This window comes from Lemur catta, chromosome X (genome assembly GCF_020740605.2).
Source record: "Lemur catta isolate mLemCat1 chromosome X, mLemCat1.pri, whole genome shotgun sequence".
NCBI lineage: Eukaryota > Metazoa > Chordata > Mammalia > Primates > Lemuridae > Lemur > Lemur catta.
This window is the reverse complement of record NC_059155.1, coordinates 3,463,158-3,485,961: the sequence shown is the minus strand read 5'-3', so window position 1 is coordinate 3,485,961 and position 22,804 is coordinate 3,463,158. Positions and strand designations below refer to the sequence as shown.

Below are 22,804 nucleotides of genomic sequence, written 5' to 3'. Positions count from 1 at the left end.
TTTATCCCTGGTAATATTTGTTGTACCAAAATATACTTTGCCTAATGCTAATATAACTACTCCAACTTTCTTTTCATTAGTGTTTGCTTGTTATATCTTTTTACATCCTTTTTATTTTAAGCCATATGTGTATTTATAGCTAAAGTGGGTTTTTCTATACACATCATATAGTTGGCTCTTGCGTTTTTATCCAAACTGACAATATTTACCTTTTAATTGGTGTGTTCATATCTTTATACTTAATTAAAGATCTTTATATTTAATTTAAAAAATTATTTTGTTGGACCTAAATCTAAAACTTTGCTATCCAATTTCTATTTGTCCCATCTGGTCTTGTTCCTTGTTTTCTCTTTTCCTGCCTTCATTTTGATCAATTATGTTTATGATTCCCTTTTATTTCCAGTATTGGCTTTATTGGCTAACTCTCTTTGTTTTATTTTGTATTGCTTGTTCTACGGTTTACATTAAAATGTTTAATTTAGTACAATCTACCTTCAAGCAATATTATATACTTCACATATATACTATAAGAATTTACAACACTATACTTCCATTTTCCCCTACCTGTCCTTTGTGCTATTGTTGTCATATATTTTATTTCTATATTTATAGAATGTATTTGTGGCATAGAATGTATAGAATGAATGTGGTATAGAAACATGTTACACCACAATACATTGTTATTATTTTTCATTTAAATAGTTAATTTTCGGCCGGGAGCGGTGGCTCATGCCTGTAATCCTAGCACTCTGGGAGGCCAAGGCGGGTGGATTGTTTGAGCTCAGGAGTTCCAGACCAGCCTGAGCAAGAGCGAGACCCCATCGCTACTAAAAATAGAAAGAAATTATATGGACAGCTAAAAATATATATAGAAAAAATTAGCTGGGCATGGTGGCACATGCCTGTAGTCCCAGCTACTCGGGAGGCTGAGGCAGAAGGATTGCTTGAGTCCAGGAGTTTGAGGTTGCTGTGAGCTAGGCTGATGCCACGGCACTCTAGCCCGGGCAACAGAGTGAGATAGAAATTATAAATAGAAGCCTAATCTGATAAAATGATAAATGATTTATCAAAAAAAAAAACATTGCTTAAAAAAAAAACACAGTTAATTTTCATTTAAGCTAAATATAAAAATGATAAAAGTACCTTTATATATACTCACATATTTACAAGTTCCAGCCCTCAAATCTTCGTTTGATTCAAATTTTCATTTGGTATCATTTTCCTTTGGTCTGAATAATTTCCTTTAGCATTTCTTGTAGTGCATGTCTATTGGCTATAATTATCTCAGCTTTTGTCTGAAAAAAAAAAGTCTTTATTTCATCTTTGTTTTTGAAAACTATTTTCACTGCCTTTAGATTTCTAGGATGACAATTTTTTTCTTTAGTACATTTAAGATGCCACTCCATTGTCTTCCAGATAGCATGGTTTCTGGCACGAAGTCTGATGTAACTCTTATCTTTGTTCCTCATTATGTAATATGTCTCTTTTCCTCTGGTTGCTTTTAATATTTCTCTTTACCAATGTATTTCAATAATTTCATTGTGATGTGTCATGATATCATTTTATTTACATTTATTTTGTAGGGCTTTTTAAGATTCTTGGATAAGTGGATACTTAGTTTTCATAAAATTTAAAAATTTCCCAGCCTTACTTTTCATATACCTTTTTTGCCCTCTCCCCTTCCTGATGCTCCAATTATGCATATGATAGATACTTTTATGTTGTCCCACAGGTCACTGATGCTATGTTTTTTTTTTCAGTCCTTTCTCTCTGTTAATCATTTTGAGAAGTACTTTGTATTGCTGTGACTTCAAGCTAACTAATATGCCACAGTTTCTACTCTGTTAATCTTATTTCTCATTTCATATATTGTATTTTTCATTTCTACAAGTTTGATTTGTATTTTTTATATCTTTCGTTTTTCTCTTAGTCACATCCATGTTTTATTCCACCTTCATAATCATATATAGCATATTTATAATAGCTGTTTTTAACATTCTTGTCTGCTAATTCCATCATCTCTGTCATTTCTAAGTCTATTTTTATTGATTGGTATCCCTCCTGGTTATGAATCATATGCTGTTGCTTCTCTGCATGGCCAATAATATTTTATTGGATGCTATATAATTTTACATGGTTGGCCGTTGGATTTTGTGTATCCCTTTAAATATTGTCAGGTTTAGTTCTGGGATGTAGTCAAGTTATATGGAATCTTATTCTTTCAAGCCTTGCTTTTAAGCTTTGTTTGGGCAGGTCTATAGCAGCCTTCAGTCTAGGAATAATTTAGCCTTGCTACTAAGACAATATCCTTTTGAGGATTCTACCTGAAACTTCCTAGCCCTGTGTGAGCCCTGATAATTGTTTCGTCTACTGCTTTCTCATGGCTCTTTCACTGTCCAAGGATATATTTTTTCTCAAACAAGGAAAGATCAAAATTTAGCCAAAGACTAGAGGGGATCCTTTTCATATATCCAAAGCTTTCTCTGTATAAATCTTGCTTCTTAAATATTTTTCTTTGCAATTTTCAGACTTCTTGCCCTATCTGAACTCTAATCTTTGTTTCCCATACTAATCAAGACCTCTAGGACTATTTTTTGTTCTCTCTTTCTCTGCTGCAGCCTAGAAAATGACTCCAGACAATAAGCTATGGCAACCCTAGGGACTCACCTTACTTGTATTATCTCTGTCAGGAATCACCATTTTGCACTTGTACACTGTTTACACTGCCTGTTGTCCAATGTCTGAAAGCCATTATTTCATATATTCTGTCTGATTTCTAGTGGTTTAAGATGGAAGGTAATTAGTCCCTGATATTCTATTATGGATGGCTGTAAGAGGAAGTCTCCCATCATATTAAATTTAATATCTTTATGAGCACAAAATATTCAATATTTTAAAAAATATAATGAAGCCAATTTTTTTTGTTCCTGACAATATTTATTTGTGGTGCCATACATCTGGGCAACAAGAAAAGAATGCTCTAGACCAGAGTGACCCAACCTCACCACTATTGATATTTTGGACAGGAAAATGCTTTGCTGTGGGTGGTTGTACTGTGCACTATAGGAAGTTTGGAAGTTGTGACAATCAAAAATTTCTCCACTCATTGCTAAATGTCCCCTGGTGGGATGGGGCAAAATTGTCCTTGGTTAAAAACCAAATTTTCAATATTGTAGCAACCCAGAGATACATGTCCTTTTACATAGAAGTTGGGCAGCCTAAAAAAATAACAGGGGCATATCAAAAGGACATGGGAGCTAACCTGAGAAATTTTCCAATGGCTAAAGCTGCAGTAACTTGAGCGAAGAATAATAAATATTGAGATTATTAGATTATAACTCAAAGCATAAGATAAAATCCATGAATTAATACTGATATAAATAAATAATTGAATGAATAAATAAATGTGAGAGATGGTACACTCTCCTCAATAGAAAATTTACAATTAATAGACGTGGAAGGAATGAGGGAAATGGGAAATCACTATTAGAGCACCAGTGATCAATGCCACCAGGGAACCAACCAATGGATGCAGTAATGAGTAGGCAAAAGTTTAAGCATAATAGAATGTTTGCATATTCTCAAAGTATTTCTCCCAAAATATTTAGTAGTTGCCATGGTAGGGAGAGGAAACGATGACTTTATGGTGGAGAAACCTGGCAGAAATCACTTTAGCCAGGTGACCAAGGTTAACATTCCCAGTAATAAATATTGATATCATATATCGCCTGATATGATGGACTGAGAAGAGCACATCACCTCTGTGGTAGCCTTCCATACAATGCAAAACCTCAATCTAGTCATAAGAAAAATTCATACAAAACCAAATTGAGAAGCATTCTTCAAAATAACTGATAGGTGCTCTTGTGACAAGCTATCATAGATTGGAGGATACTAAAGAGATATGATGACTAAATGTAATGGAATATCCTGGATTGGATCTGGAACAGCAAAAAGGATATTAGTGGAAAAACTGGTAAAATCCAAATAAAGTCTATGTTTAATTAATAGTATTGTTTCAAAGTTAATTTCTCAATTTTGAGGACCCTACCATGGTTATGCAGATGCTGACAGGGGCCAAAGTGGCTGAAGGGTGTGGGGAAGTTCTCTATGGTGTTTTAGCAACTTTTCAGTAAATTTAAAATGATCTCAAAATAAAAATGTTTTAAAAATTGGAGCATCCTGTAGTTTCAACTGCAGATATGCATCTGTGTATTATAACAAATCTTATTAGACACTGAAATCACAGAATCTCAAAGTTGGAAGGGCCCCCCTGTAGATCACCTCATTTGATTCTTTCATCTGACCTTTTGGGAAAACTTGGCCCAGGGAAGGCACAGCATCTGTTCAAGTTGATGCAAATAGTGGCAGAGCAGGGACTAGAATCCCTTTTCCTGCTCTCAGGTGAGAGCTCTTATTACATTCTCTATATGGTCTTTCACCCTTACCTCCAAAACATCTGCAAACACACCCTGAGATGTTTCTGGTACATGTTATGGTAAACATCTGTTCTCTAGAGCAAGGGTGTGCAAACATTTTCTGTAAAGGGTCAGATAGTAAATATTTTAGTCTTTGCAAGATATATGTTCTCTGTGACAACTATTCAACGCTGCTGTTGTAGCACAAAAGTAGTCACAGACATATTGTAAACAAATGAGTATTCATCGTGTGCCAATGAAACTGTACAAAAACAGGCAGTGGGCCAGACTTGACTTGTGGTGCACAGTTTGTTGACCCCTGCTCTAGATCTTTGCTTTAAAAAAAAGGTGATCTGAGCTGGGTGTGGTGGCATGTGCCTGTAGTCCCAGCTGCTTGGGAAGCTGAGGCAAGAGGATTGCTTGAGCCCAGAAGTTCAAGACCAGCCTGGGCAACATAGGGAGACCTCATCTTTCTTTAGAAAAAAAAGGTGATCTTTGTGAGCTCAGGACAGACACCTAAGATACATCTCATGTAGTACAGTGAGTAGAAGATATGTGTATGTTCCCAGATGAGTAACAAATGGAGAGGAGGTCATAATGGTGAAATATCCTAAAATGAAAAAAGAATAGCAATAGCTATAAGGTCTCTTTGTCCTTTGTGTTAGGTTGGCCCAAGCAGAGGGTTGATGAAGTAGTATAAAGAATGCACAGCCAAAGAAACAGTCATGAAAATAAACAGACAGCCTACAGAATGGGAAAAAATTTTCGCATACTACACATCAGATAAAAGACTGATAACAAGAATCTATTTAGAACTCAGGAAAATCAGCAAGAAAAAAATCAAACAATCCTATCAAAAAATGGGCAAAGGACATGAATAAAAATTTTTCAAAAGAAGACATAAGAATGGCCAAAAAACGTATCAAAAAATGCTCAACATCCCTAATCATCAGGGAAATGCAAATCAAAACCACAATGAGATACCACTTAACTCCGGTGAGAATGGCCTTTATCAAAAAATCCCAAAACAACACATGTTGGCGTGGATGTGGAGAGACAGGAACACTCATACACTGCTGGTGGGAATGCAAACTAGTGCAACCCCTATGGAAAGCAATATGGAGATACCTTAAACAGATTCAAGTAGACCTACCATTTGATCCAGCAATTCCATTATTGGGCATATACCCAGAAGAACAAAAGTCATTCTTTAACAAAGGCACCTGTACCCGAATGTTTATAGCAGCACAATTCACAATCGCAAAGATGTGGAAACAACCCAAGTGCCCATCAATCCACGAATGGATTAGTAAACTGTGGTATATGTATACCATGGAGTACTACTCAGCTATAAGAAATAACGATGATACGACATCTCTTTGGTTCTCCTGGAGAGAGCTGGAACCCATTATACTAAGCGAAGTATCCAAAGAATGGAAAAACAAGCATCACATGTACTCACCAGAAAACTGGTTTCCCTGATCATCACCTAAATGTACATCGGGGAAGGATACCAATTGGATATCAGACTGGGATGGGGGGGGTGGGGGGAGGGGATGGGTGTATGCCTACATGACGAGTGCGTTGCGCACCCTCTGGGGAATGGTCATGCTTGAAGGTGCAGACCCGGGGAGGTGGGGGGGGGGAGGGGATGGAGGTATGAATACATGATGAGTGCCAGGCACACTGTCTGGAGAATGAGAATGGACGCGCTTGGGACTCTGACTCGGGGGGATGGGCAGGACAAGGACAATGTATATGACCTGAACTTATGTACCCCCATGATGAGCTGAAATAAAAAAAAAAAAAAAAAAAAAAAAACTGAACCTCTGATTTCCCCTGACTGGTAAACCTCACTAAAAAAAAAAAAAATAATAAAAAAAAATAAAGAATGTCAAAGACAATAAGCCCATAAATCAAAAGATGAACAGTCATCCCTCTGACATCTCATCTTGTCCTTCTGGGGGGCTTTCTACAGAAACATCTAGAGCTGTGGAGCTTTCAGGTTTAAAAAACAATGAATTAGATCTAATTTCACAATAGTTGATCATTATGCTAAAACATACACACACAGACACACATACACACACGGAGGAGCAAACTGTTATGATTTAAAGTGAATAGAAAAAAATGACAGAATAAAAAGAATAATGCTATTAAGAGAGAATGATTGGTCATAACCCTGTTTAGGATCAAAAGAAAGCAGTCAAGATCAAGTAGCCTAAAACCAGGAGAATGAGAATTTAAAAAATACAATATTTAAGGATATTTCCAAAGAAAATGTTTTCTAAGCAGACTTTTCTTCTTTGAAAACTTTTTTCTATTTAATAATAATTATTAACTATTTTAAGGTGCCCTGTGATGAAAATAATCTTTTGATACAAAATAAAACCTTGGCAGCATCTTTCCATCTTATTTTTCTCATTTACTTGAAATCTTTAACCACAAAATAAAACAAGCAAGAAAACCACTAAATTTACTCAGCATGTGTTTAAGTAATTTCTGCTCCTGACAGTTGCCTGAATTTACAAAATGCTTCCATGGATCTGATTAGCTTATTGCTTCTCAGGTTAAATTGTTCATACCCAAGTTTTGTCTCCATTTGACCACAACCTTAGATGGAGACATATTTTTTGGTTTCATCATCAATCCTGAGGTGCTGTGGCTTAGTTGGTTAGAGCAATGTAGACTGCAAGTGCACTTTGTCCAGAATTCAGCTAGTAGCCCCAACCATATTGTACCCATGAGTCTTAGGGGTCACCTCACTGTTCCTGGGAGGCCACCAGAGTAAATGACAAGAGGGCAGGAAAGGGGTCAGTGAAGACTTAAGTTATGTTACTAGATTTCGTGGGACAGGCCCACTTCTAATAGTCGGTCTTACTGACCAGGCCTTAAATACATTTGTTCTTGGCAGACCATGAATTTTAACTTCAGGGCTATGAGACATTCAGATCCAGCCAGAAGAGATGGGACAGGGAGCAAACGAGAAGAAAACTATGTGAGTCTTCCAGAACCTTTGTCACCTCCCTGTTTGGTTTCTGTGCTCTCCCCTGCCTTCCCATTAGGGACTGATTGGCAGTGAAGTCCCTAAAACGAATGTGTCAACCATGAAGTAGAACTTAGTGAGAGTAGCCAGGGCAAAGCAGGGAAAGACGAGCATCTGTGAGGCTTGTGAGGAGAGATGAGCTGGACTGAAGGAAGGGAGTACATCATCCTTGAAAGAGCACCCATTTTGGGGTCAGACAGTCATGTTTAAATTCTAACTCTTATTTGCTGGTTGTGTGATCCTGTCTGGGGTGGGAAGGGGGACATGTCATTGAGTCTCTCTGAACCTGCAATTCCTTGTCTATCAAATGTATATCTAATACATACTCTGCCATGATGGATATGAGGATTCAACGAGAGAATGCATGAAAAGAGCCCCTAAAACTTCTGGCACAGAGTAAGCTCTTGTGTTTCTTAGGAATCTACCCATCAGGCTTATGGGAAAATGGATCCTCGGTAACCAGCCCAAGAAAGGAAGTAGCCCCAAAGTTTAGCTTTAAGGAAACACAAGTGGGCTTTCTAGTCACCTCAGCCAGCTGCCTCCACCCTGCAATAAAACCAACAGCTAGGAAAACAGGCCCTATACTACGGGAGGAGGTCAAACAGCTTTCCCTAGTTGGAAGTCAGTGCCTTCTGGTTGCTTTGGGAAGGCAGCCACAAGGCAAAAATTTTCTTCAGTGAGCTCTCTCAAAGTCCCAATTCACCCTAGAATAGATACTGCGCTGAAGGCCATCAGAGGATACTGCTTAATTGAGGTGACTCTTTTTCTCACCACTCTATCCACCTTCATTCAGTATCTTTTAGTTAGTTGTAAAAAGGTTGTGCTCTTTGCAGCAGCTGTTGTTCCCCTGGCTTCCAGGGCTGGAACGTTGAGGCCACCTGGCAATTTTCTAATTCTGATCCTAAGCTGAGGACAGCATCACAGCAACCCTTGAGTGTCAGGGCAGAATATCCAGGGTAAACACTTCATCCCGAATTGGCTTCGGTGGCTTGTTCAGCACATTTTGGATTTATTACCCTCTCTAGCTGCTGTGACCTCGAGGAATGAAAAGCCATTTTAAATAGTAGTGTAAGTAAAGCTAATTTAAGAAGGGAAATCTGATATATATAAAATATATAATATATAAATATATTATATATATATATATATATATATATATAATGTCTTTCAAACTGAAATGAGTGACTTTGGAGTGACTCATTGCCTTCGATCATACTTTTGAATTATTCATGCTTCTCTTCCTTCTTTAACACAACTGAAATCTGGCATCACCATATAGCCCCAATTCTGGGGAGGGGGTAGAGATGGTGAGGAAAAAAATCTATTTATTAATATTTGTTAGTGGGTACTTTGAAAAGTAAAGGAGAAATTTAAAAAAACTGCATTGAGACAGTGCCTACTTTCACAGAGTTCAACACATGTTGGCATCATCTATTTGATGGCATTTACCCTCAAGGTCAGTTTGTAAGTATAAACTGGATGTCTACCATATGTGAAAGAGAACACTCCATGCTGCAAACACAGAAGCCTAAGTAATCATAGAATATGTGATGCTGTCACTTGAGTAAGGAGAGATCAGGAAATGGAGAGGGAACCTGAATTTTTGAGTATTTACTATGTGTAAAAATGAAACTTGCAGTGAGTAGCTATTAAGTGGTTTGTCCATAGTCATACAGACAGCATGAGGTAGGGCCAGGACTCAATCCCAGTCTCTCTGACTCCAAAGACTGTCTTCTTTTCACTATATACCATATTGGTGTCTAAAAATATGGGTCTTCAGATCTGGGGCAGGAAATTTACATGATGATCCTGAAATTTCTTATCATGTCTATCAAGAAAGCTCTCAAAGACTATCAAATTCATGTAAAAAGGACTCAGGAGCCAACTTAAAAAGACTTCCAATGGTCAAAGAAGGGCCAATATGAGCCTCAATATGAACAATAACAATGGACTAAAACACATAAAATACGTTTAAGTCCATGAATTCATCATTATACTTTTAAAAATAGTCACTCATTATATTAGTAGATGCTACTGAATTAGGTATTTATCCTGCCTTCTTATATAAACTGTACCTCTGGATAACCAAGTAGTAGATGTACAGAAATATTCTGGATAACAAATAAAGAAGGAATATTAAAATAAGAACATCACCATTTTGCAACTCAATGAATGAATGAATCTAGGCTTGATCATCAGTGGCTGCTAACATCATAAAAACAGAGACAATCAGACAGTATGGACAGCACAAAACCATGCATGATATAGTCTCACCAAAAACAAAATAAAAAGCAAAGAAACTCAAACCTGAAGCTGATTAAGCCTCTAAAACTAGCTACTAATTTAGAGAAAAGACAGAAGTATGTTAAACTTAGCAGTGGGAATGCAATCAGCAAAATCTAGAGTGAAAAAAATGCTACAAGGAAAACAACCCATTTTCTTCAAAAAGTAAATTGTAAGAAGAAAAAAGAAATAAAGGGGAATCTATAGATTAAAAGGGACTTAACGGCGATATCAATCAATTACAGCATGTAGCCTGTATTTAGAGCATTATTCAAACAAACAAAAATTCATTTATGACAATTGTAAGATAATTGGAACTCGAAAATTGACTGGATATTTGTAGACTGTATAAGAATTAAGTTTTGCTCATTTTTAGATGTGATAATTGTATTGTGGATATGTTTTTTAAAGTAGTCTTAACCCTTTGGAAATATATTCTGAATTATTTACAGATAAAATGTTATGGTGTCTGCAATTTGCTTCATGATATTACAGAAAGCAGGAAAGTAGATGTGGGCATAGATGAAATGAGAGTGGTCATGCACTTATCATTGTTGAGGCTAGGTGATGGCTATGGGGACTCATATAATTCCATCTGCTTTTGTACATGTTTGAAATTTTTCATATTAAAAAGATGTATATATATAAAAGACATACATATATGATTTTAAGAAATATGCATATATGTATATGCCAAAATTCCACGTTTTGGAATTTATCCTATGGATATACAGTGGAGTCACACCATATGCATATGTGAGTTATGTAAATTCAAATATATGCACTTGGCATATAGAAAAAGGAGAAAGAGGGAGACAGAGACAGAAAGATAGAGGAGAGAGAGAGAAAATACAACAATTGAAATGGTGTAGCAGGTGTGCCCACCATTCTGCTCAATGATCCTGCTGTGGCCTAGAGAGAATGTAAGGTGAAAGCTGTGGCGCTGACACTCCATCAGTAAGTTTCAGTCCCCATGTGTCTCTTGTAGAGTGAGCATCTCACTGTGACTGTGGTATTTAAAGATGCATATATTCCATTTGACATAGCTCATAATCACAAGTTAACCTCTTTATCTGGTGCTGAGCCAACAACTCATTGATCTATTCCAATACTGGAGGACAAACAGGAAAACAGGCTTTGCTGGAATAATGAAGATATGGTATGCCAGCCTTCCTAAGGAAATGTTAAGGTTTTTTTTTTTTTCACTCTATCGGATATTTACTTTATGTGCTAGTTAAATAATATACAAAATGATGCTAAAGTCCACTGTATCCATACATGTGTGCAAGGACATGTGTAAAAAGATGTTTAATGTGTCATTGTTATATTTTAAAAACTGGAAAAATCCTAAATGTCCACTAACAGAGGATTGGTTAAACCTGGTGCATGCCTACAGTAGAATACTTTATGGAGTCATGACAAAAAATAAGATATCTTCCATTTACTAAGGAAAAGATGTACAAAACATACATGAAAAAAGCATGTGGCAGAACAATGGATATAGTGAGTTTCCATTTTTATAAATTACAAAAGGAATAGAGATATATCTATAGATATATACATACTGGTGTTCTTTTATTACAGGACATTTCTAAAAGAATACACAAGAAACTGGTAGTAGTGATGGGCTCTGAAGAGAGGAATTGGGAATTTAGAGTGGGAGGATGGCTTCTTTTTTATTGCACGGTTTTCTATATAGTTTGAAATATTATCATGTGCATGTATTCATAATTAAACTTATGCTGTAGCATAACACACATATAGAAAGATGCACAGTTCATATCTGTACAGTTCAATGAATTAGTGTAAAGTGAACACACCCAAATAACCACCCCCCAAGCCCCAAACAGAACATTACCATTCTCCAGAAGCCCCGCATGCCCCATCATTTTCTCTTTCCTCTTGAAAATTAACTGCTATCTTGATTTCTAATACCACAGTTTAATTCTGTTTTTGATCTTTATAGAAATTGAATCAGACAGTATGTATTTTTTGGAGTCTGACTTATTTTTATCGGTATGATGTTTGTAAGAGTCTTTCATTTTCTTGTGTATAACTATAGTTTGCTCATTTTCATTATTTTAGAGTATCCCATTGTATAAATGTACTGCAATTTATTTATATATTTACTGTTGATGGGCATTTCAGTTGTTTCCATTATTTGACCGGTACTAAACAATACTCTAATGGACATTTCTTGCATATGTCTTTGGCTGAACACATGCAGTGGAACTGCTAGGTCATAAGGTAGGTATTTGTTTAGCATTAGTAGATACTTGCTAAACAGTTTTCCAAAGTGGTTGTATCAGTTTACCCTTCAGCTAGCAGTGTATGTGAGTTGAATTAATTGTTCCAACATACGATAACAAAAAACTAAAACAAAATTATTCTTTAGTCTACATAAGCAGTGTTGATTTAAATGGTGTTTCTATGTTATTTGTAAAAATTAAAGTTAAAGACCTGGGTCACTATGTTACCTAATGTGCTTATTTAAGGTTCCTGCGACAAATCCCTACTTGAGTTTCATGTCAGGGAGAAGTTGACATTTAAAGAGGAATATATACCCTGTCTGATTCTTAGATAATATATACCACTGTAACCCTTACTCTTGACTGCCAAAGAATTCAGAGTTAAAGTCAATGCTCAACAGCCATGGTGTTCCAAATTACCTGAGATATCTGATAGTATCTACTGCTTATTTTTAAAATATGCAATTCTATTCTATGTCTTACTTTACATTATGTTTAAACTTGTAAACTTCTCCAAATCCTTTTGGATGTAAAGTGGGGAGGATAAATTGTAAATAAATGACCCAAATATAGTTCTACCCCAGATGGTGAAGTTCAAAAGGGAACTTTAAAAAACCAAGGCTAATGCAACCCAAACAACCAAAGCGCAGAAAGGAAGCAGCATAAAACATACTATTCTGTAATGTGTGATTGGCCAATCATCCTGCCATATCACGGGTAGCCAGAACAATGTCAGGTTTATATGAGTTCCACGTTATCACCAAACAAAATGCCAGGTTTTATCCTGATTGGGAAAAGGTGGAAAAAGTAGCGCTCTCCCAGGATTTGGGACATTGTGACTCACACCCAGTGGACAAGCTCCTCCCCCCAGACAAAGGTCCAATTTATTATTCTTGAACTAGAATGAAATCTTCTTTTGGAAGAGACACATAGTCAACCACTATGTCTCTCAGTCAAGTATTGCCACCCCAGAACATCTTCCTATCTGTGACTCCAGGCAGATTGACCATATCCTTCCTGCTTACTATCAGAAAGAACTCTAACCAATCCAAAGGTCCTCTTCCCTCATCTTCGGATTCTGTTCTGATGTTAAGTTAGTGCTTGATGTATCAATGCATTTCTTAGATCTTACAGTAGTGACTAGATAGATTCAATAAGATCTTTACATTTGGCCAGGGGCTAAGTCTATGCTCAGTTTCAAATGGATATCACAAAGAGTAAAAGTTCAGGGTCGAGAGTCTGGGCTGAGGATTCTGGGAGGGTTTCTTAGGGTCTGGAATTTGGTTGGAGCTTTGAAGAATAGATAAGGTATAAAGGCAATAATTAACGTGAAGTTTGGGAAATCACATATGCTGAGTATCTATAGACCAAAGCAGAAAAAAATGAGTATTGGGAAAGGAGATTTGGGTCAATTCATGGAGGCCTTTGAATTCCAAACAAAGGAATTTGGATTTTACACTATTATTGATGATTTTTGAGTAGGGTGAAAAAAGATCATGATGAAAATAATGTTTTGGGAGATGAATGTGACTGTGATATTCAGCACAGACTGGATTGGGGAGAAAGATAAGTAGGGATTCCACTGCTACTGCTATAATACAGGCAAAGACAACTCATATCTGAAATTGGGTGACAGCAGCCTGGATAGAAAGACAAAAACAAAGAAGAGGACAAAGGAAGAATCACCAGGTTCTGAGGTGACTGAATGTACAAAAGGAGGAAGAAGAAGGAGTTGGCTTGGATCCAGGAAAGCCAAGAGACAGACACCTCCACTACTGATGGTGGCATTCTTTGTCATAGCAAACAACTAGAACCAACCAAAATATTTGTCAATAGGGACTGCCTGGTCGAACAAACTATGGTTCCTCTTCAAGATGGCATACTATGCAGTTATAAAAAATGAATGTGGAACATCTTCATATATTGACATGAGATGATCTTTATGGAATGCTTTAAGTGGAAAAAAAAGGAGCAGAGCAGTGTTTATGGTACATGCTACATTTAATGTAAGAAATGGGGGTAGAATGCAACTATTTACTCTCATTTGTTTAATATTCAAACACACTATGGGCAGATAAACCAAAACCTAATAAATATGATGACTAAAGGGGGGGGGAAGATTAAAGAAAAAGGGGCAGGATAGAAGCAATATTTTTTTTATTTGAGGATATTATGGGGGTACAAACATTTTGGTAACATGTTATGATTTTGCTTCATCCAAGCCAGGGCTAGAGGTGTGCCCTTCCCCCATACAATGCTCACCGCACCCATTAGTTGTGAGTTTACCCACCCCCACCCCCCAACACCCAGTGAATATTACTACCATGTGAGCACTTTAGTGTTGATCAGTTAGTACCAATTTGATGGTGAATACATGTGGTGCTTATTTTTCCATTCTTGTGATACCTCACTTCGAAGGATGGGTTCAAGCTCTATCCAGGATAATATAAGATGTGCTGGATCACCATTGTTTTTTGTAATTGAGTAGTATTACATTGTATACATACACCATATTTTATTGATCCACTCATGGATTGAGGGGAACTTGGGTTGTTTCCACTAGAAGCAAGATTTTGAGAATATCTCCTCCTATATGGTTTTGACTTAGGAACTATGTAAATGTTTTATATAAGTTAAATGTAAAGACAAATCCAAAAGGCAAAAGAAAATAATCCCTAAAACAGAAGGGAAAAATGTAGCAAGTGAACTGAACTGTGTATCAAGTTGGTAACATAACTCCACAGGGAAAGAAATTAATTCAAGTGACTTTAAAACACAATACTTTGACTACCTCCCCAGTAGGACTTATTCTAAGGACAAAAAAAGAGAGCAAAGCAATCTTAAGCTGCATTCAGTAGTCTTAGCAGTAACACTGGAATTGTTATTTTGAAATTGTCACAAATATCATGTAGGATAATGCAAGTAATTATGTTAATGTAATTAGGGACTGCGACTTTTAGAGTGGGAAAAAAGAGATACAGTTACAAAATCAAAGATGATAAGTAAAAACCCTATAGTCTTAAATTTGACTTTGAAATATTGGTATAAACTCATTACTTTTATCTATTTTAAAATACATATTTCCTAGCTTTCACTAAACAGAAAAGACGTGACAACCTAGTAGCAATAAGGAAACCCAGCCCTCAGACTGTGCTCTCTAAATACCATCTCCCATTAAAGGGAACTAGAGCTCTTTGGAGAAATGGTCGACTCCAGGTCTGGGTTTGGAATTATACAAGATGAGCCTGAAATATCCTGTCAAACCAAAAAATCAAGAAGCTATCATGACAAAAGGAAACAGAAGCCAACTTGAAAGGACACCCACTGGCCTAGGATGACACAATTTTAGCAAAAAAAAAAAAAATGAATAATGACTGTAGTGATCAAACAAATTAACTATATAAAAATCCATGAGTTCACAGCAATACTTAAAAGACTTGATTGGTCATGATTGGAGGTTGCTAGGATACTGACTCATTCTGAAAATTGATATTTTTAAAGAAAAGGTATCAAACATTTATCCTACCTTTTTGGTATACACTATAATTTAAGGTAACTAGATGGTTGATAAATAAAATTCTTCTTTGTAGAAAAAGTCCAACTAATAAATGCAGGAGCAATAACAGAATTAGAAAAGTGCCATTTTGCAACCCTTAATGAAATAATGGACCTCAGTAGTGATCATCAATGGCTGTTAAAAATAGAAATACCATTTGATCCAGCAATCCTACTACTAGGCATCTACCCAAAGGAACAAAAGACATTCTATAATAAAGACATCTGCACTCGAATGTTTATGGCAGCACAATTCACTATTGAAAGGATGGGGAAACAACCCAAGTGCCTATCAATCCGTGAGTGGATTAATAAAATATGGTATATGTATACTATGGAATACTACTCAATTACAAAAAACAATGGTGATCTAGCACCTCTTACATTATCCTGGATAGAGCTTGAGCCCATCCTTTGAAGTGAGGAATCACAATAATGGAAAAATAAGCACCACATGTATTCGCCATCAAATTGGTACTAACTGATCACCACTGAAGTGCTCACATGGTAGTAATATTCACTGGGTATTAGGTGGTGGGGGTGGGCAAACTCACAACTAATGGATGCGGTGAGCATTGTATGGGGGAAGGGCATACCTCTAGCCCTGGCTTGGGTGAGACAAAATCATAACATGTAACCAAAATGTTTGTACCCCCATGATATCCTGAAATAAAAAAAGTCACACTCTTTCCATATGGATTTGAAGTTCAAAAAAAAATAAGTCCAAACTATGGCCTACCTAACTTATTTTTTTTTTGCAGGGTTCTCCTTATTTTTTTTTTATTTCAGCATATCATGGGGGTACAAAAGTTTAGGTTACGTATATTGTCCTTGCCCCCTGCCCCGAGTCAGAGCTTCCAGTGTGTCCATCCCCCAGATGGTGTGCATCGTACTCATTATGTATGTATACACCCATCCCCTCCCCCCCCAATCTGCCTGACACCTGATTAATGTTATTCCTGTATGTGCTCTTAGGCGATGATCAGAGAAATGCCTCTAAAGAGTGAAGTCTTGGGATTAAATTGATTTTCACCAGGAAAGGGGAGGACAGGGTCAGGTCCATGTCCTAGAGAATATCTATATAACAGTGAGGTGCTAGTGGTGGTGGTGGTAGGGGTGAGGGAGCAAGAGGAAAAAGAAGAATCAAGATGCTTAGGTGCCAGCCAAGGTTGTGTGACCCACTCAGGCACTGGCCAAGGCCCCGCAACCTGCCCTGGTGCCCCCCAAGGTCCCACAACCCGTCCCAATGCATGTCACAGCCTAATGCCCTGCCACACCACTGGCCACAGTCCAACAGCTCACCAAGGTTCCTGCCAGGGCCCTGCAACCTGTTCAGGCACTGGCCAGGGCCATATGACCTGTCCAGCTGCCATCTGTGGTCTCCACAACCCACCCAGGGGACCACTGCAGTTCTGCAACCTGCCCAGCTGTTGGCCAGGGTCCCGCAAACAGCCCAGTTGCCACAGCCCCCACACCCAGTGGCCCCACATGCTGCAAGATGGTGGCACTGTGCACCATGCACATCAGTGCCCCCAGCCATGTGCTGCTGCATGGTCTCTGTGGCACACTGCCACAGACCTGACCACTGGGAGCCACCCCCCGCCACATACTGTGACTGGCCCTGGAACTGAGCCAAGCAAATGCCCATGGTCCTCACACCTGGGGCTACTACCTAAAAGGCCTCATCCAGCCACCACTGCCATTGCCATGGGGAAGCCTGAGCAGAGCAAATTCCCATGCCACCCATCACCATGGAGAGGGACTCACCCAATCCCCTGCTCAAGCTTCCAATAGTGGCCTGGGGACCAACATACCACTCCACATGAATATATCCAGCACTGGCTTGGACTATGATAACCACAGGAGAACAGAATGATGCAGGACACTGCTGCATTACAGGTTCTCAGTGCATCCACCCCTCTCCTACCAGGTCAACCTTCCAGAGTAGGACACAAGTGCCCCATCCAGGGACCTCTCCCTTTTTTAATAAGTTAGAAAGTTCCCAGCAGAGGAGATCAGGTGCATTGCAAACTTATCTGCTGTAAGCTGAGAGAAGAGTTTTCAGATCAGAAGGAACCGATATAAGAACTCTGGTAACTTGAAAAATCAAGCTGTTTTGACACCACCAAAGGATTACAATAGGTCTTCAGTAATGGACTCCAACCTAAAGGGAATCATCAGAATGTCAGAGATGGAATCCAGAATATGGATGCCAAGTAAGATGAATGGGATTGCTGATAAAGTTGAAAACTAACACAAAGAAGCAAAAAAAATTAAGGACAGGAATGAAAATTTTCTAAAGAGATAACATAAGAAAACATATAACAGAATTTAAGGAAATGAAAGGGTTATTTAGGGCATTTCAAAATACAGCAGAAAGTTTTAACAACAGACTAGACCAAGCAGAAGAAAGAATTTTGGAGCTTGAAGACAAAGCTTGTAAACTAACTCAGTCAGTCAAAGATGAAGAGAATAGAATAAAGAAGAAGGAATAATCACTCAGAGAAATATGGGACTATGTAAAATGAGCTAATATAAGAATGATGGATATCTCTGAGGGAGAAGAAGAAAAAGCAAAAAGGATGGAAAACCTATTCAAGGGAATTATTGAGGAAAACTTACTTAGTATTGCCAGAGGTTTAGATATCCAGATACAAGATGGTTATTGAACACCTGGAAGATTCATAGCAAATAGGACATCACCAAGACACATAGTCATCAACCTGGCCAAAGTCAAAATGAAGGAGAAAATCCTACAAGCTGCAAGATGAAAGCAACAACTAACTAAGGAAAACCCATCATACCAACAGCAGACATTTCAGGAGAGACTTTATGAGCCAAAGGGATTGAGGTCCCAACTTTATTCTTCTTAAACAGAATAACTGCCAACCAAGAATTTTGTATCCTACAAAATTATGTTTCATAAATCAAGGAGAAATAAAGTCTTTCTCAGGCAAGCAAACACTACGGGAATTTGTCACCACTAGTTCTGCTCTACAGGAAATGCTCAAAAGTGCTCTATACATGGAACTGAACAATAGATATCACCAGTGGAAAAATATTTGAAAGCTAAATGTCACAGCTCTTATAAATAGTACCAAAATAGGGAAAACAAAACAAAAAGGTATCTTTCAACATGATGAACAGAGCAGTATCCCATAAAGCAATACTAACACTGAACATGAATAGTCTTAATGCTCCACTTAAAAGACACAGACTGGCTGAATAGATAAAAAATCACAACCCAAATACATGTTGTCTCCAAGAAACTCATCTAACTAGCAAGGACTTGCACACACTCAAGGTACAGGGATGGAATAAAACATTCCATACAAATGGAAACCAAAAGTAAGCAGATAAAATTGACTTTAAATAATCAATGGTTAAAAAAGAAAAAGATGGTCATTATATAATGATAAACAGAGCAATTCAGCAAGAAGACATAACAATCCTAAATATATATGCATCTAACACAGGAGCTCTCAGAGCCATTAAAAATTTTTATTATATCTAAGCAAAGAAATAAACAGTAACATTATAATCACTGGGGACTTCATACCCCACTGAAAAACTGGATAGATCATCAAAGCAGAAAATAAACAAAGACACAGTGGACTTAAATGGGACTCTAGAACAAATGGACCTAACACACATCCTACAGAACACTGTACCCCAAAACTACATAATATACATTTTCCTCATTAGTACATAGAATATTTTCCAAGATTGATCATATCTCAGACCACAAAACAAGTCTCAGCAAATTCAGGAGAATCGAAGTCATACCATGTATCTTCTCACACTGCAGTGGAATAAAACTATAAATCAATTCCAACAGAAACTCTCAAATCCACACAAAGTCATGGAAATTAAACAACCTGCTGCTGAATGATCCTTGGGTCAATGATGAAACTAAGATGGAAAGCAAAAGATTCTTCAAACTGAATGACAAAGGGGACACAAGCTTTCAAAATCTACGGGACACATAAAAAGTAGTGCTAAGGGGAAAGTTCATAGCCTTAAATGCTTACATCAAAAAGACAGAAATATCACAAATTAACAACTTAATGTCACATCTCAAGGAACTAGAAAAAGAAGAAAAAAATCAAACCCAAAGCAAGCAGAAGAAAAATAACAAAGCTCAGAGGAGAACTAAATGGAATGAAAACAAAACAAACAATACAAAGGACCAATGAAATGAAAATCTGGTGCTTTGAAAAGATAGATAAAATCGATAGACCCTTAGCCAGATTAACCAAAAAACAGAAGAGAAAGGACTCAAATGACCTTAATCAGAAATGAGAAAAGAGACATTACAACTGATACCACAGAAATACAAAATATCATCCATGATGAGCGGCAAGCTTGAGGCAGTAATAACAACCCTCTCAACAACAACAAAAAAGCCCTATACCAAATTCACAGCCAAATTCTACCAGACCTACAAAGATGAACTGGAATCCATCCTACTGAAATTAATCCTTAACATCAAGAAGGAGGGAATCCTCCCTAACTGATTCTATGAAGCCAGTATCACCTTGATACCAAAGCCAGGAAAGCACCCAACGAAAAAAGAAAACTACAGACCAATATCCCTCATAAATATAGATGCAAAAATTCTCAACAAAATACTAGCAAATCGAATTCAACAGCACATCAAAAAGAAAATTAAAAAAAGACATTCTATAAAAAAGACATCTGCACTTGAATGTTTATAGCAGCACAATTCACAATTGCAAAGATGTGGAAACAACCCAAGTGCCCGTCAATTCATGAGTGGATTACTAAAATTTGGTATATGTATACAATGGAATATTACTCAATTATAAGAAACGACAGTGATCTAGCACCTCTTCTATTTTCCTGGATTGAGCTTGTGCCCATTATCTGCAGTGAGGTATCACAAGATCGGAGGAATAGTCTACTCATATACTCACCGTCAAATTGGTACTAACTGATCAACACTATGGTGCTCACATGGTAATAATATACTCCAGGGATTAGGGGGTTGGGGGGGACAAACTCACAACTAAGGATCACAGACATCGTGAGCATTGTAGAGGGGAAGGGCATGCCTCTAAACCTCGCTTGGGTGAGGCAAAGACAAAATGTAACCAGAAGATATTTGCACTTCAGTGTTTATTGCAGCATTATTCACAATGGCTAAAATATGGAATCAGCTTAAGGGTTTATCAAGGGACGAATGGATAAAAATAATGTGGTGTATGTACACAATGGAATATTTAGCCATGAAAAAGAAGGAAATTTTGTCATTTGCAGAAACATGGACAGATCTGGAGGACATTATTTTAAGTGAAATAAACCAGGCACAGAAAGACAAATATTTTATTTTCACACTCATGTATGGGACCTAAAAAAAATTGATCTCAAGGAAGTAGTGAATAGCATGGTGGCTACTAGAGATTGGTAAGGGTGTTGGGAAGGGGTAATGAAGAGATGTTGGTGAAGGGGTAATTCTGTTTAATAAAAGGAAGAAGTTCTGATGTTCAGTGTTACAATGGGACAACTATAGTTGACAATAGTTTATTGTATTTCAGAATAGCTAGAAGTTTTCAAATGCTCCCAACATAAAGCAATGATGAATATTTCTGGTGAATCTTGTCCCAGTTACCCTGATTTGATCATTGTATGTTGTGTGCTTGTATCAAGATGTAACATGTACTCCATGAATATGTACAATTATTATGTATCAATAAAAAAAATTTAAAAAAACACAATGAGATACCACCTTACCCCTGTCAGAATGACCATTATTCAAAAGTTGAAAAACAATACATGCTGGCATGGATGCAGAGAAAAAGGAACACTTACATACTGCTGGTGCAAATTAATACAACCTCTATGGAAAACAGTATGGAGACTCCTCAAAGAACTAAAAGTAGACCTACCATTTGATCGAGCCATCCCACTACTCATTATCTACACAAAGGAAAAGAAGTCATTTTATCAAAAAGACACCTGCACTCGAATGTTTACCACAGCACAATTCACAATTGCAAAGATATGGAATCAACCTAAGTGCCCATCAATTCATGAGTGAATAAAGAAAATGTGGTATATACCATGGCGTACTATTCAGCCATCAAAAGGAATGAAATAATATCTTTTGCAGCAACTTGGATGGGACTGGAGAACATTATCCCAACTTAAGTATCTCAGGAATGGAAAAACAAATACCACATGTTCTCACTAATACCTGGGAGCTAAATGATAAGTATACACGGGCTCAAAGAAATGTAAAACACATTGGAAACTAAGAAAAGGGGAGGATGGGAGGGAGTGAGGGTTGAAAACTTATCTATTGGGTACAATGAACACTGTCCAGGTGACAGGCACACTGAACGCCCTGACTTTAACATTGTACAGTATATCCATGTACCAAAAACATTAGTACCCTCTTAATATTTTGAAATAAAAAAGAACAACAACAATAAAAATAAGGAACAAGGAAGGAGTCAGAAAGCATGAGGAAATGTAAAATAGTTTCATCTTACAGAAGCTAAAGAAGGAAAGGATTTCAAGTAAAGGTGTTCAACAGTGTTAAATACTACAATGAGGTTGAGGAGGATAAGGCCTCAGAAAATGCAACTCTCCATTACCCCACATTCCTACCATATATCTAAATTAATTTCAAGCTGACAATGACCTCACTAATAGTAAGCCTGTAAGAGACTATCTTAATCATTAGCCTCCATCTGTTCCTTCATTCATTCCTTCCCTCACTCCTGAACTCCCCCAGTCATTCGTTTAACCAACATTCACTGTCTACTCCAAGCCAAACCCCTGCTACGTTCTTCAGATACTGAGATAAATAAAATATCTAGCCTCCAGAAGCTCACAGCTTAATGAGGAAGACAGCCCTAGAAAAATAATTACAACATAGTGTTAACAGTTCAGCAACGACTTATTGAATGTATATTCTGGGCCAGACACTATGGGAGGCACTAGAGATACAAACATAAAAAAGTAGTTGCTCTCTGCTGGGAGCTCAGAATATAGCTTGGAAGGCAGAAGGAATTACAATATATTGTGATATGAAGTAGAAATAAAAGGACTATACAAATTATATGGGAGCACAGTATAGGAAATGAGGCTTGTAAGGAAGCCCTTTGAAGTAGGAGATATTCCTATGCCCACTTTACATATAAGGAAATTGAGGTATGGGGAGAGAAGGTGATTTGCCCAAGGCCACACAGCTGTCAGTGGCAGAGCCAGAGTTCAAGTGTGGGTCT

The 22,804-nt window shown here is 37.4% G+C and overlaps 1 long non-coding RNA gene across 1 annotated transcript in view; it reads right to left on the bottom strand.

Moving 5' to 3' along the window:
* Positions 1–1,141: 1,141 nt before the first annotated feature.
* The window catches only part of LOC123628409, a 130,628-nt gene continuing 108,965 nt past the window's right edge, over positions 1,142–22,804 (bottom strand). Inside the window, exon 4 of the long non-coding RNA XR_006731629.1 lies at positions 1,142–1,295. This is a non-coding gene — a long non-coding RNA (uncharacterized LOC123628409). The remainder of the gene's footprint in view (positions 1,296–22,804) is intronic.